Below are 14,529 nucleotides of genomic sequence, written 5' to 3'. Positions count from 1 at the left end.
TTTGTTGACAGACAGTGGAACAAAAGGGCTGAAAGGAATGGGACCCCCATAAAAGACGATATGCCCACGCAATCACAGACAGCCCTTCTGCTCATGTTATTCAGGAATGCTGGTATTTCTCATTTTGTTCACCCAATTACCCAACACCAGCAGAAAGATATTCCTTATAATTTGCTAACAGGCAAAGATAATGACAATTGCTACATCTGTGTGATCTCTGTACCTTCTGGTCCACTTTGATACTTAGGTGGAACCCTGGTCAGCCTAAGGTCTGTCACTACTCAAACTTCAGCCCGCTTTCCAAGGCTTAGGAAAATTGATGTAGGCTTTAAATAAAAGCATAATCCCAACTTTAGGGTTATCGCCCAAACTGAACAGCTTTTTGAGAGTCATTTACTACTAACAGAATGCATATATAACCAGGAAACCAAGCAGAAGTAGGATAGAAACCTTAAGTCGGATAACAAAGACAAGGAGGAATGAGTATGCATGTGTGCATTTAAATGTGTGAGTATGTTTAAAAGATTGTTGTATCTTCTCACTGACTTTTCCAAAAAAACAGTCATTCTACAAGTTAGATAACTTTAAAGCAATAATTTCAGAGGCATTGCATTAAATAATTTACCTTTTTTCTTCTGTCCAGCTAAGATATTGACTGTTCTAACAGTGTCAATAAAAAAAAGGTACAGGAATACACATGGCACCTTGCCCCTGAACAATTTTAATACCTCTAAAATGAAAAGCTCTGGCTTTTTAGTTAAGGTTCATTGTGTTGCACAGAGAAGAGGGAAAAAAAACCAAACCAAACCAAACCAAAAAACACCACCAACACAAAAACAAAGCCTAGCATGACTAATTTTCTGCCTTAATTACGTCAGGCTAGTAATAACTGAACTGCTGCAGAACTATGTACTGTAATTCCTTTAAAGCCATGCTTAGAGTGCAGTATGCATGTCATTAGGCAATTATATACTGCTCTGGGCTGCTTATCATATCTGTGATATCAGAGCAGGAAGAAGCACTTCCTGCGCTGCCCACAGGCTAAGCTTATAATATCCTGTTAAGAAGAGACAAATGCTGAACCATCACTGGAAGGCAGCCACAGATTGAAGCTGGATACAGATGACAGTGAAAGAGTTAGTGTTCTGACTTCAACTTCGGTGCCAAGACAGCACGTTAACTTCCATTTTCTTTGACTGTAGGAAAAGATGAAAATTATCCCTTTAAAATGTACTTATCCAAAGAATAAGTTGGGTCAAATCCTGATCTCAATTCTTGGTAATCTTGCTGTATTGTAAATTCTGATTTTATAAGCAGCTAATATGAGAAAACATGCAGAGCCATTGTCCCCTTTAGCAAAATAAATGCTGTCCAAGTCTAGTTATACAGGTCTGGCTAAGTTTTTCAGTGAAACGCACAGCGGAGCAGCTTCCAACCTAGCATAAAGTTTGGGTGAACTTGCCTAGGCAGAGTTTTCTACTAATGCCATCAAGTCTTATCGAGCTTATTTCAAGCTACTTGTGGTATTTCTACACATTATACATTGTAGACATATGGTATTCTTCGAGCTAGAATTACAAGCCAGATTCAGCGTTGTTCTTGTGTAGTTACTTAACCACTGCAGGATAAATAATGCAGCCATTTTGATTTGTTGCTATTTCCTGTCAACCTTCCATAACGAAAAATGCACAGAGCTGATGATAAGTTATGTCTTGGTTTCTTTCGGTTGTTTGGAAACCATAAACCATCATACATTTGTCTCTCAACATACAGGAAATTACTGTTTCCCAAAATTCAGAGCTGCAGGTTTATTTCCATTTGAATCAAATACTGATGTCTTGAGGAATGTGTATTTTTGAGGAATTTTGTTTATTCACAAAAAATTCATCTAGAAGTCTGTTAAAGGAAACAGTAGTTAACCATTTCTTTGATCAGGAAGAACATCAAACATGCTTCTCCATGTTTTCTCATGCTCTTATCAATTCTTTCCCAGGCTTTCTGCTGATTTTCATAGCCTATTTTACACACACTCTGCTATAAAATACCTTAACATTTTCTACAATCTGCACAATACTGTCTTCAGCAGACCTTCCACTATGTGTAACTGTGTCATGGTAAAGGAAATATTTTTATTTTTGTTTCTTCGTATTTTGATTTACTTTTATTAGGTTTGCTATAATCTTTGCATCAGATTCATCTCATGGCAGCTATTAGCATCTTTCTAATTTATTTCATTACTGTAATGAAATATGTGTGTGTATTATAGCATAGAGACTAAGGAAAAACAGACCTACTGTGTTATTTCACTGATGAACAGAAAACCAACTACATAATTTTGCATGCAGGATATTTACCTCTCTGCAGAAAGATTCTATGAATCAACAGAAGTCTGAGTAAGCCCATCAAAATTAAACCATATTTTCAAAAATATTTTAAAAATGCTGAAAGATTCAAGTTTTATCTGACAAACACCAGCAACTCCTTACATTTTTCAGAGTTCAGCAACCACAACTAACACATGATATTTGTCATCATTTTTTTAAAACAAATCACTGACAGGTGTATGGAATATTTTTGAAAACTCCACTTTGCTGTGGGCATTGAACTACTATGAACATCTGGGCCAAATGATGGTTTGAGCAACGTACTGTGTGATGGTTGTCTGTACTGGTGTGAACTTCATGTACAAATCACAACCAGTCGAAAATTCCCAAGTTTATGATGTTGATTGTCCTACCTAATTGTTACTCCTTCTTCTACACCTCATATTTTCACAGGAAAATACTGAACAGGCACAAAAATCCACAGCCTGGACTGGCCAGGAACAGTAGTAACATTTGTACAGACAATAAGTATATAGGGTGAGGATATAACCCTGAGTACTGGCACACAATTGTCCATAAAATTAAATTGTTAGTATGATCATTTGCATGCTTTCAGCCCAGACCAACAGTTATTTCTCAGGCATCACCGGCAAATTAATGCAGCTCAGAGACCATTTCTAGTAGGAAAATTTGGAAGTGCCCATATTTGAATGGCAAGACAAATATTTCATTATATGTTTCTTTTTCTTGATATAAACCAGGCATTTGAAGTTAGAAGCACAGGAGGATTTTTGCTCACTTTCAGGAGTCACATTGTGGTATTGCATATATACTCTGGCCCTTTTCATGAGGAAACCATGAAATCAATGTCCTTAAACGCTGCTAAATTCACAGATGTTTGAATGGTAATTTTGTGTGGTTGCACATTAGAGGCTCGATTCAGACTATCGCCATCACTAACAAAGGACTTTGGGTTGGATTTTGAAGGACTCAAAAGGAGCTGTTTCACTTTTCTTTGGTCAGAGGCAGGTGAACTCTAGTCCTTGATGCTTTTTCCATATGAGAGAAAAATAAATGACTGCTCTTCAGTGGGGTTTCTTGCCACTTCCTTCTATTAACTATTGACAGATTCAAGTCCCTCAGCTTTTCTGATTTCACATTTGCACAGTGAACAAGCTCTCCTGTTCTTAGCCTCTTTCTATCCCTTGAACTTTTTTGGCTTTGCAACAGGTTCAATCACTCATTTAGAACACTGAAGCATGTAATTGAAAACACTGCAACGTCTGTTAAAAGGTCTATGTCTAGCATCATTCTACTCAGGCCCAGTTGATTATAGCAACATACATTTGACAAGGTAAGGGCTGAGGACCATTTCTGCTATCTACAGAACTTCATGTGCTCAGGATCCACATGAAATTCTGTTGTTTAATCTCACATTTAAAGTAGTCCTACAACTGGCTTGATTTCTTAAATATAGTAGATACTATGGGTTAAAGATGCTGTATCTCCACAGGCCTGTTAGGACAAATTAATTCTGCTACCACAGTGTTTCCCAAATATAACTACACTAGAATTACCAGTACTTTTTTCGCTCTCAAATATTGTGCGCTAGGTAGTGGGCCAACATGGGAAATCAGGTGCATTGCGGATTGCTCCTGAATACCTAAGACATTTAAATAAAATTAACATCATAAGTGCTGTGCTAGTTACTTCTGTTTCTAAAGTCTTCTTCATTACAAGAGTGGATACTAATGAATGATAAGTAACTCCAAGGTCTTCTACCTCAGAACAGCACTTCTCCTGTCAACTGTTTTGGAAACAAGTGGAAATATCATTAATGTGATCCATTCTTGACTTTAGAAATGGGATGAGACATCTGGATGCAGTTGCCTAATATCATGAACATCACTTATTATTTTGACCAGATCATAAAGACCTAATAAAAGGCAAAGCTAGTTTTTTTTTTCTTACACGCTTTTGACAGTGCAGTTCTAATTCACATTCTTATTGACAATGGAAGGAGCCAAGTCCTACTCTGCTGCTGGGTCAAAAAGCTAGATTTTGCCACTAGATTTGTCCTTCCACACCAAGGTACAGATATATTAGTAGGACAAGTATGGGAAATCTTCCGCTGAAGTTCCCCCATATATATTATTCACTGCTTAAATAGGGAGCTTCCTCCTTTTTAGTGTTACTGTTATGGCACTGCCTAAAGGATCCATCATGCTAAATGATCCACTATGCCAGGGCCCATGCAGATATTAGTCTCCTGAAGGGGTGAAAAAATGAGTCACTACTTAGTGTCTATACAAGTTTGACACAGACGAGGTTGAACAGGGAACAGAGGCACACTGGTCTAAACTGACTCATTCAGGACTCACCACCATGTCAGTGGCACAGGCAGGAACAGAATCCTGATTTCCCACATTCCTAGCTCGCAAAGGTATTTCTGATCTTTGCCATGTGTGTATTGCAGAGCCTCACTACCTTGCTTGTAATGCAAAGCAGCAATCATAAAACACCCAGCAGAACAGCCCATGCTGCTGGGTAGGCAGTAATACCTTTGAAGACTAGAAGATTCTCTACTGGAGCAACAAGTGCCACCAGCAGGTACAGCTGTGTGGAAGGTGGAGTTTCTGCAGATTTAGCAAGGAACAATCTGTGAATTCATCTGCCCTGAATGTTTGTTTTTAAGCCTATGCTGATGACCAGAGGCTACCTGATAGCAACTGCAAATTCTAGTGTAGACACTGTTGAATGCATTGGAAGTGTTTCAGGCTCCTGTTTTGTATTTTGCTGTGCTCTTTTCATCTGTATCTGTTCACTTCATGTTGGTTTATGGCTGGATCATACATTCTTTGAGGAATAGTTTTTATTTCGGCTCTGTTTGTACAATACTTAGCACAAAAAGGATTTGCAAATAATAATTACCCTTAGTACAGTAAAACTAATGGCATTTTTACATTATAGCCAGGAAATCGCCTGGTGTCCCTCACAAAACCATGATTTTGGGTGTTGTTCACAAACCCCCCTCCCCTCTTGTTTTCCTTATAGTAACCCATTTTAGTTGCTTATAAAAAAGCTCAGGTTCTCTCTCCCCTAATGTTTTCAGGAATTATCTCAATCTGTAAGAGGAGGACAATCTGTGAGATGAAGACACATGTTTTCAGAGTACTCCTTAATCTCTGGTGCATGTTCAGGATGTGTCAAAAGCCATGTGACAGAGCTACCACCATGGCAGAAAAATGTTGAATGGTTCTCCAATAGAAGTTATTTTGTTGATTCTCCCTCTTTCTGAAAGAAGGGGATGAAAGAAGGGAGTTTCTGTGAACTGTCAGCAATCCCAAACGGTCCAGTGCTGCTATATATTTTTTTAACAAGAATTGCTTGATAACTAAAAAGGAATATATTTAATTTGAAAACAAAACTTTCCATGGAATTGGTAACAAATATTTCAATGAGTGCACACTGTCACAGCATCCCCTTCGTGCTGGAGCATTTGAGCAGCAGACCCACATTCCTCCACAACAGCATTAGTTCCAAAGTGTCCTACTTTCAGGCTGATGTATTTTACCATCAAAAAAAGTCAACATTTACTGTGGCAACCTGCTGTCATTGTCCAGCCAGCAATATTAGATTGTTACATATACCTACCACATGCAATAATAGCTATTATAATGCAAGATGATGACATTTATGGCAATGGCATCAGACTCTTGCGCTCCTTAGGGCTAAGGGAACATTGCATCAAAACTTCTTTACATTGGCACATGTTCCTCATGATGAAAAACCTCTCCAGGGTCACACACTGGTGGATGACTACCAAAAGTACCTCTTGTCTAGGTGCTGAGGCAGCTGGCTGCTCTGCAAGAGGAGAGCCATGAGCTGCCAGGGATTCCCATTGGACTGACAGTGCAGGGTCCTCACCAGCCAGGACCTGTCCCACCACCCCTAGCCAGGGAGGGGAGGAGATTTTGGGGGTGCCCAGGGCAGTCTCTAACCCAGAGCATCAGGCAAGTTCATGGCAACAGGCTGGCAAGTCAAGACCACGAGTCTGGGCTAGTGGCCAGATCAGCAGGGTGCATTGCCAGGCACAGGCATGGCTGCAGCAAAGCTCCAGCTATTAAAGGTGTGAGCCTCAGCTCCCAGAAGTAGCATGAAAAGCCCCCACTGATGCTTGTCAGCAGAAATGTTCAGGGGGAGCCTCTGCAGAGGCTCCTTATCTTTCTTTCAAGGCTACCAGCTACATCAACTCTGGGCTGGCCTTGAGCCCAGGCGCCCAAAGCCCCAGGGCTCTGACAGCTCTCAAGCAGCTTTTCAACATTTTTATGCCATGTCAGCTCTCTGCCTCTTTTCAAGGCTCTACTTAGTCATATTTCGTTCCTTTGTGAACTGTTAAGGCTGTTTACATTTTTATTACACCTCTAACATTTGAGGATGTCGTATACATTGTGCTTGAATTCAACTACTGCAAGTTCCCCAGACTGAAGATGCAATTCCCTGATATTTTCCTGACTGAGTATATTTCAGTGACAAGCCTTGGGAGACATGTTCAGTGGGTCTTATTGCTCACTAGTTTAAACTTCTGCTACCGAACTTATTTTTACCCTGAATTATTTCTGAACTCTTCTGCAGCTTCAGAGACTAACATATGAAACAGGACAGAGATCCCTCTCTGTCCCATAGACAAACTGGCACAACTGACATCCAGACAGCTAAGCTCCCTTATCCTCCAGGACAAGGTGTTACCACCACAAGTCACTGTCCTGTGCAAGCCCCCAAACCACAACTGGGAATTATTTCCCCAGATCAAAGCTGCACTGGTGGCTCTTACCGGTGTGGAAGAGTTGTGTGCCATGATTAAGGGCCAGTCTCATGCCTGTTTGGTTTGCTAGTAAAGATGCGGTAAAACATGTCAAGAGTGAGCAGACTGAGCTGTAAACAGGTTTCCTTTCTGTCATGAGTTGCAGGACTCATCTAGGTTTGACAAAAAGGTTGGAGAATGGAAAAACAAAACAAAAGAAGAAATGGGAGTGAGAGTTGCAGCCAGCTATATAGAAGGCAGATTTTTGTGGATGAAATGTCAGGTGATGTCCAAGTCATAGCAAAGACCTGACACTTTTGTTGATGCTTTTGTTTTAACAGTTTCCTTGTATTGATTGCTGCCACGTCTGATTTTTGAAAGACTTTTAACATCTAATTTCTAAAGCTTTATGCATAAGAAATAACTAGTCTGTTTAATCTCTTCAGGACAGAGACTACCTCTTCCTTCATGCATGCATAATAATAAGACCCAGCATAATTTAGAGCCTCTAGATGTTGCATGGGAGACAAGAGCATTCAAAGCTTATGCATGGTATTTTTCCTTTAGTTTAATTTGAAAATATTACCCTTATTCCTTTCATGCTGCCCAATAAATGAGTATGATCTTCCCAAGTGGAATTGTCCCTTTCTACCTATTGCAAACACAGCTATGTTTACACCGCTGAACATATGGGCTTTACAATGGGAGCCCTGACCCGAGCTTATCTGCAAAGGTGCAAGCAAGCCACTATAATAAAGCATGACATCAAATCAGCTCATTAAGAGGAACTCTGACAGTTATCAATTACACTGTTGAATGAAAGCATTTGTCGGAGCTAATATACAGCCAGGCATCCATGAACAGACAATGAAACACTAGCTAATTACCGACCGAGTCTTTCCATTTACTTGATTGAGTTTGGCAAGTAGATACAGCTTGTGAAGCCACCCTTCTACAGGGACTTAATGCTTGCACTTAGAGACATTAGCTCTTCCTGACAGGAAATTGCTTTTCTCACTTAATGTTTCCACAAAGAGCTAGTAATACACAGGAAATACTTCTATGCATTTGGCATCTGATGTTCATAAAACTTCAGCAGTCCCTGTAAGCAGCTAGGACTAGACGTAAGAGTTGGCACACGCAGTAAAGCCTTCAACTCAAAACAGCCATAGCAGCACCCCTTGGCACTCCTGACATGCAACAGTTATTAGATAAAGAGTTTTCCAGGAGAGAAGCTGACAAACAGGCTTTGGGTGGATTGAAAGAGACATCTGTGAAAGAGGAAGAGACATTTGCAACACACTGTTGCTTTTAGCCTGAGGTATCAAAGTCATGTTTCAAGAGTGAAGTTTCTGCCTGAATTCATGACATCAAGTAATCACTCAATGCTCTACAAGTGATTAGAACTGCGAAATTCAAATTGATGGTCTTCAGCTTATTTATGTTAAATATGCTAAGAGAAGCCTTTTTTTGAGTGGAAATAGGTATCTTGCCTCCTGAAGCTCCTTAACTGCCTGGTTTTCCATTACATTGCATCAGGAGAAGGAATTCCATAGCCTTCTGCCCAAGATAAGCACATAAGCTCCCTAAATCTAGCAGGTGTCTCTGCCTTTTAAGCTGATCTGGGGAGAACTTTTTAAATCTAAAATATTTGGCTAAGGAAGAACACCACTACGTGAAGGAGTGCTGTGCTGGGGGGAACCCAGAAACCGTGAACAGCCTTCGACTCTGCTGATGACGTAATCCATCTCTTCCTGTTCTGACTCCTCCAGTCTGACATCAGCCTCACTCCTCAGCACTAATAGCAAGCAGAGATGGACACAAACTGTAGTTGACTCACTCTGAATGTTTGTCTAAGCAACTATGAATCCAAAGAGAACCCACCATACCAAGTTCTTTATCTAGAGCTGCTGTTTGTGCCATTTATTATAGCAACCCAGCCTATAAAAGCAGATGTTCTTGAAAGTACAATTTCTTTTGCTATCTGCTCATAGGTTCTTTCTTATTTTGCCTGTTATTTAAAATACTAACTAATGTTCATTAAAATTAATACTAAAACAAACGTAACTACACAATATAGTATAATCAACAGTGTTAAAATCAGCAAAATAAAGACACTGTTCTATTACAAAAAAGAGCTTTTCAAATGCCCTTTTTATTAGATATTTCTAAAAATAAAGGATTCAATCACTGCTAGTTGCATTCATACAACTGTTACTCATTCTCAAATTTGATTTTGCCTCTACATTTTCAGAAGTGTACAAAAAATTCAGGAGTTCAAAGTCTCGTTTCCAGATTCCAATATAATTATTTAGAAATCACTACTGAAAATTCAGTTTATGGAAAGTTATTACACATTTTTTCCCAAAAGAATTCAGAAGTGAATCACTACATTCTTCATAAACTGTGCATGATATTATCACTTCTCTGAATGAGTAATTTCTTTTATACCCTCTATTACTGCCTATTATGATTTTTCTTTCTCCTTAAGGCAGGCTGAAACTTGTTCTTTGTGATCACAGCCAGATCTTGCATGAGACTTCAGCATCATCCAAAGTTGTCAGCAAACCTGCCTGATTCCATCAGCAGCAGCCAGATTGGTGCCCCTTGGTGTTACACAAGGTCAGTTCACAACTCTTAACTCAGGTTGCTGAGCCACTGCAGACTCCCCACCCAGTTGTCTTTAGCCAGACTTGTAATCTCAGAGGATATGGGTAACACCTGAGCTCTCTTACACATTAACAGTTCAGAAATCCTGCGTCCCTAGGAGGAAGGCAACATTTCCTTATCTGTTACTGCTTATGCACTCAAAGCTTGAGCATCTATCTATATAGGCTAAAGAGCACAGATTCATGGAGGCAAGACAGATAGCAGAAGGTGAACACTTCAAGGGGCTTCACAATATATAAGCATCAAATGACACTCCAGTGAAGGGCAATGCTAAGTTTGCCACTGCTTCGAACTGACTTCTCCGCAGACATTTGGCCTGTGCAAGCTCCACGTTACCTCTGCTGTCTAAGGCAGCTTCCCAGCCAGTTCAGTTTTTTCAGCCAAATCCTGTACCCTGAATGCAAAGCCATACCCAGACTGGAGGGGCTGCCTTCCTGCAAGGGGCTTGCCTTTATCAAGGGACTGCCCAATTTCCTCTTAGGCAAGAGCTTAGCTATGTAATCAAAAAAATTATTTCATTCTTGGACTTCAAATTTGCTGAGCTGATAGAGAGCTCGGGGTGAGTTCGTAAGTGGTGAAGTGTTCCCAGCGACACTCCAAGTACAGTTCAAGGAAAACAATGACACATGGATTCTGTGCAAGTGACTTATAAAACCCAGGAGCCTGTTATCACAGAGGCTACAGTTCACCTCTCAATCCTATTAAGGTAATTGCACTCTCAGGAACAGCACAGGAGCAACCTAGGATAAAAGGCTCAGGTGCAGAAGGCTCAGTGGTTTTGGCGGCAGAAGAGAGTGATAAGGCTGGACTGAAAGCTACTCACACAAGTTCAGACATGTTTCTACTCTTACAGTGCAAGGCTGAGCATCCCTGGCTTCCATTTAGCACAATATCCTGCAGCAATTAACTGATGAAAGTAGTGACAGGGATGACAAAAGTAGTACAAAGAAAGAAGGAAGGACAAAAGACAGTTGAACAGGTAGAAAACCTCTAACTTCAGAAATACATGACCTTAAGTACTCTGCTGCACATTCAGAGGAGTAACTACAAAGGTTAATTTTAGCTGAAAAAGACTTGCAACATTCTATAGATAGAATTTTCAGAAGCTTTAATTGCAGGTTAATCTTAAGAGCAGAGTTAGTCCTCTGCTGAACACTGGAAGGTTCCAGTAGTGACTTTGAATTATCTTTCAAGCTGACTAATTTAACACATTTTATAATGGGAGGCCCAAAACTCTCTGTCCTAAGTCAAAATGCCTTGATGCAGTTAGGGAGACAAGTAAAAACTGCAGAATTAGTTTTTACATATAAACTCACCAGATGGCCCACTGACCCACAAGCATGTCTTCATCAGAAAGCAGCAAACTACTGAAGATGGAGATACCCCAATTTGTGACTGATATATGATTAGGATTTTTAAGCAAATTACTTAATCTCTTCAGCACAAAACTGCATTTCACGCCCAGTGTCTTTAAAGTGTATAAAACATTCCTTTGCCACAAGCAGCTGTTATAAATCTGAATTTGTTATTATCAGTAAAGACATTAAAAAAATAAAGGTACTTTGCATTCTTGTAGTGGGTTGAATAGAACTTTCAGAGCTTCAGAATTACAAAGTCTATTTCTGCAACAGTTTATGCATATACTGAGTTTGAAGCACACAAGTAATGCTAATCTTTGACAGGCTGTAAGTAGCTACCGAAATTTTGACAGGGTCAGTGCTGTAATGCATATATAGTATAGGACTTATGCATTAGAAATACATTCAAATGCATTAAATAAGCATGTGTCTGCTAACTTGCAAGCTCATTTTAATTGTTAAATATTCACACGCTATGTGGTCTTAATTACCTGCACTGCAGACTATCACTATTAGCTGCTACTAAAATAAATACAGTAAGAAAAATATAACCTTATATACATTACTTGCTTGACTTTTGTGCAAGTGTTGCAAAGCTTGATTATTAATGACTAAATCAAAAGATTTTGCAATGTGAAGTCAGCTGATTACTTACTATGAACTTGTTTTTGTATTTTTACATTTCTGCTGCATAGAACACACATCCTCAGTTAACAAGATGCATCTAGCCTATCCTCTGACCCATAGCCTATCCCTCGTGTTAATCAATCTACATATTTTACATCAAGACACAAGGAGCATTATTACACAAGAAAGTACAGGGATGTGTTGCCAGGTCACTGCACAGGCTGGAAGCTCCCTGGGGGCCACAGAACCAGGGGGACACTCCCAGGTTGGCAAGGCACTTGGGGGCCACAGCTCTGCACTACAGAGCCTAAACAAGGCAACAGGGTAAATCAGAGCCTAGGTCAAAAGGTACCTCCACGGTGAGAAAGCAGGTTCATGACTAAACTGAAAAGTTAGTCTACAGATCAGGGTCCAGATCAACAGCACCCACAGCCAGACACAGCTCCAGCAAAATCAAAGAGCGACACTCCTGCACCACAGCCCAGGCAGAGCTTCAGGGCTGAGATTAAATTGAGTCCCCAGCCTGTGGGGGTGTGTGGAGGCCCCAGGTGAGGCTGGTCAGGGCCATTAAGGCAAATTAGTGCCCCCAGGGCCTTAACACCCATTACCCCTTTGCAAGATAGAGAATTTATTATTTTTTTGTGTAATTGAGTTCAGTGATTGCATGCGTGGTAGGATAGGACTCCTGATACCCATTATGGTGATAACATGGCCCTAAGTGTTGGTGAAGAAGATGTTTAGGAGCAGTATGTAAATAGAGAATACAATACCCCCCTCTCCACCAAGAGTTTGGCTAGTTTGGTTTGTTGTTTTAAAATGTGCCATGGGATCTTTAAAAAAAGAAAATCAATTAGCATTTCAGATTTCTAATTGATCCTAAGTGTACTTAATCAATAGTCCCGTTAAGAAAGCAGACTTTATCCTTCTGTCTTCTGATCAAGAGCTGTGATATTGGCTGGGGAGACCTATGAGCAGAAAAACAACAGGATTTTGTCTGTGGGCCTGTTTTGGTAGAAGCCAGAGAAAGCTAAAGGCAGGGCTAAGAACTGAATAGGGGTAGGAATCCCATTTCATTGTACAGAAGGCCTGGCTGGGGCAGCAGCAGGTTTGCTTAATTGCATTTTTTAAGCAGGGTTGCTGGAAATGTAGGGTGAGTGTTAAGGACTCAGCAGGACCGAACTGCTGGAGGCTCTGGAGAAACGGCTGCAGGGTTGTCTACTGGCTGCTGACACAACAAGTGTTAAGTATTTCCATGTACACCTAACATGATAGTGGCATTGGGATCAAGCAGTAATCTGCTGGGGGAAAATGCCCGATCCTTAGCTAGTACAGCATGGCACAAGGTAAATGAGACCATGAGCTCCTCTGGCAGCAGAGATTCCTTCCTCCTGTCTCGAGTGTCATATCTTGGCAATGTCAGGAACAACTTGGAGGCTAATAGTACAGGACACTCTTCTGCTGTTCCCCTTTGTAAGCCCATGGGATAAATAACTCTAAAGCATGCATCTACAGAGGCACCGTGTGACTGCAAACCTTCATTCTCTCTGAGAAGCAGAATTATCAGATTTAACAATGGAAGAGGTGCTGAAGTCCCATGATTGTACGTCCATGCTTTCCATTACTTTGTAAAAGAACTAGGTATTTTACGAGCAAAATGCTGCATCGACTTAAAATTTCTCTCATGTCTCCAATTAAGCATGGGGGTCTTCCATAGAAAATAGTCGTTTATGCCCTTGTAATGGAAAGTCAGTATATGGTTGTAAATAGCATTTGTCAGGTGTCTGATTGTTAGCTTATTGGTGTCAGAAGTTGACATGAAACTGAAACTGGAAACATGGCGTAAATGTATGCTATTTTGGAGAATGATCATGCAGCATTTGAAATGCCCTCCGTCTTATTCAGCTGTAGCAAAAAGCCCAGCTCTCAAATGACGTCCAACTCGAGTCCTCTGTCCCCTTCTCTCCTTCCCACCACTGCCTTCAAGGCCTGCCAGGCTTCAAATAGGACTTCGTAGAGAAGAAAATGCTGCATAAGCCTTAAAATGTTTTTATAAACTGAGGAGAGCATAAAGTGGTATTATAAATTTAAAAATGTTGAGCAAATCGTTTGTAGAAGAACCAGGCAGGCAGTTGTATTGCCCTCCATCTGTTGCTTAGCAAATCCTTAATTTATGAGCTGAGGAAGGTTTGACTGTTGCTGGTATCTGCAAGAGCCTGGGGGCAAATCTGACACAGTAAGAGGGAATGATGGGGAAGGAGGTGTCCAGAAAGCCTGACTGGAAACAAAAGATCTTTACATGGGAGGGATGCAGGATTGTGTGGGCTGCCCTGCATGATAGTCAAGCGTGTGGCTCTGCTCTCCTTGCAGAGCCTGCCTGCAGGTGGATTTTCTTATCTTTCTGCTTGACCGTGTGGGCTTACAGACCACCTGAAATACTGCTCTGCATGTTATGCGTGAACACATAGAATGGTTTAGGTTGGAAAGGACCTCAAAGATCACCTAGTTCCTACTCCCCTGCCATGGGCAGGGACACCTCCCGCTAGACCAGGTTGCTCAAAGCCCCATCCAGCCTGGCCTTGGACACCTCCAGCGATGGGGCACCCATAACTTCCCTGGGCAACCTGTTCCAGTGTCTCACCATCCTCACAGTGAAGAATTTCTTCCCAATATCTAATCTAATAGGCTGGAAGGTCTCCCCAGAGCCTTCTCTTCTCCAGGCTGAATAACCCCAACTCTCTCAGCCTGT

The sequence above is a fragment of the Charadrius vociferus genome, unplaced genomic scaffold (genome assembly GCF_000708025.1).
Source record: "Charadrius vociferus isolate BGI_N301 unplaced genomic scaffold, ASM70802v2 scaffold90, whole genome shotgun sequence".
Taxonomy (NCBI): domain Eukaryota; kingdom Metazoa; phylum Chordata; class Aves; order Charadriiformes; family Charadriidae; genus Charadrius; species Charadrius vociferus.
The sequence above is the reverse complement of the archived record's forward strand: the minus strand, read 5'-3'. Positions refer to the sequence as shown.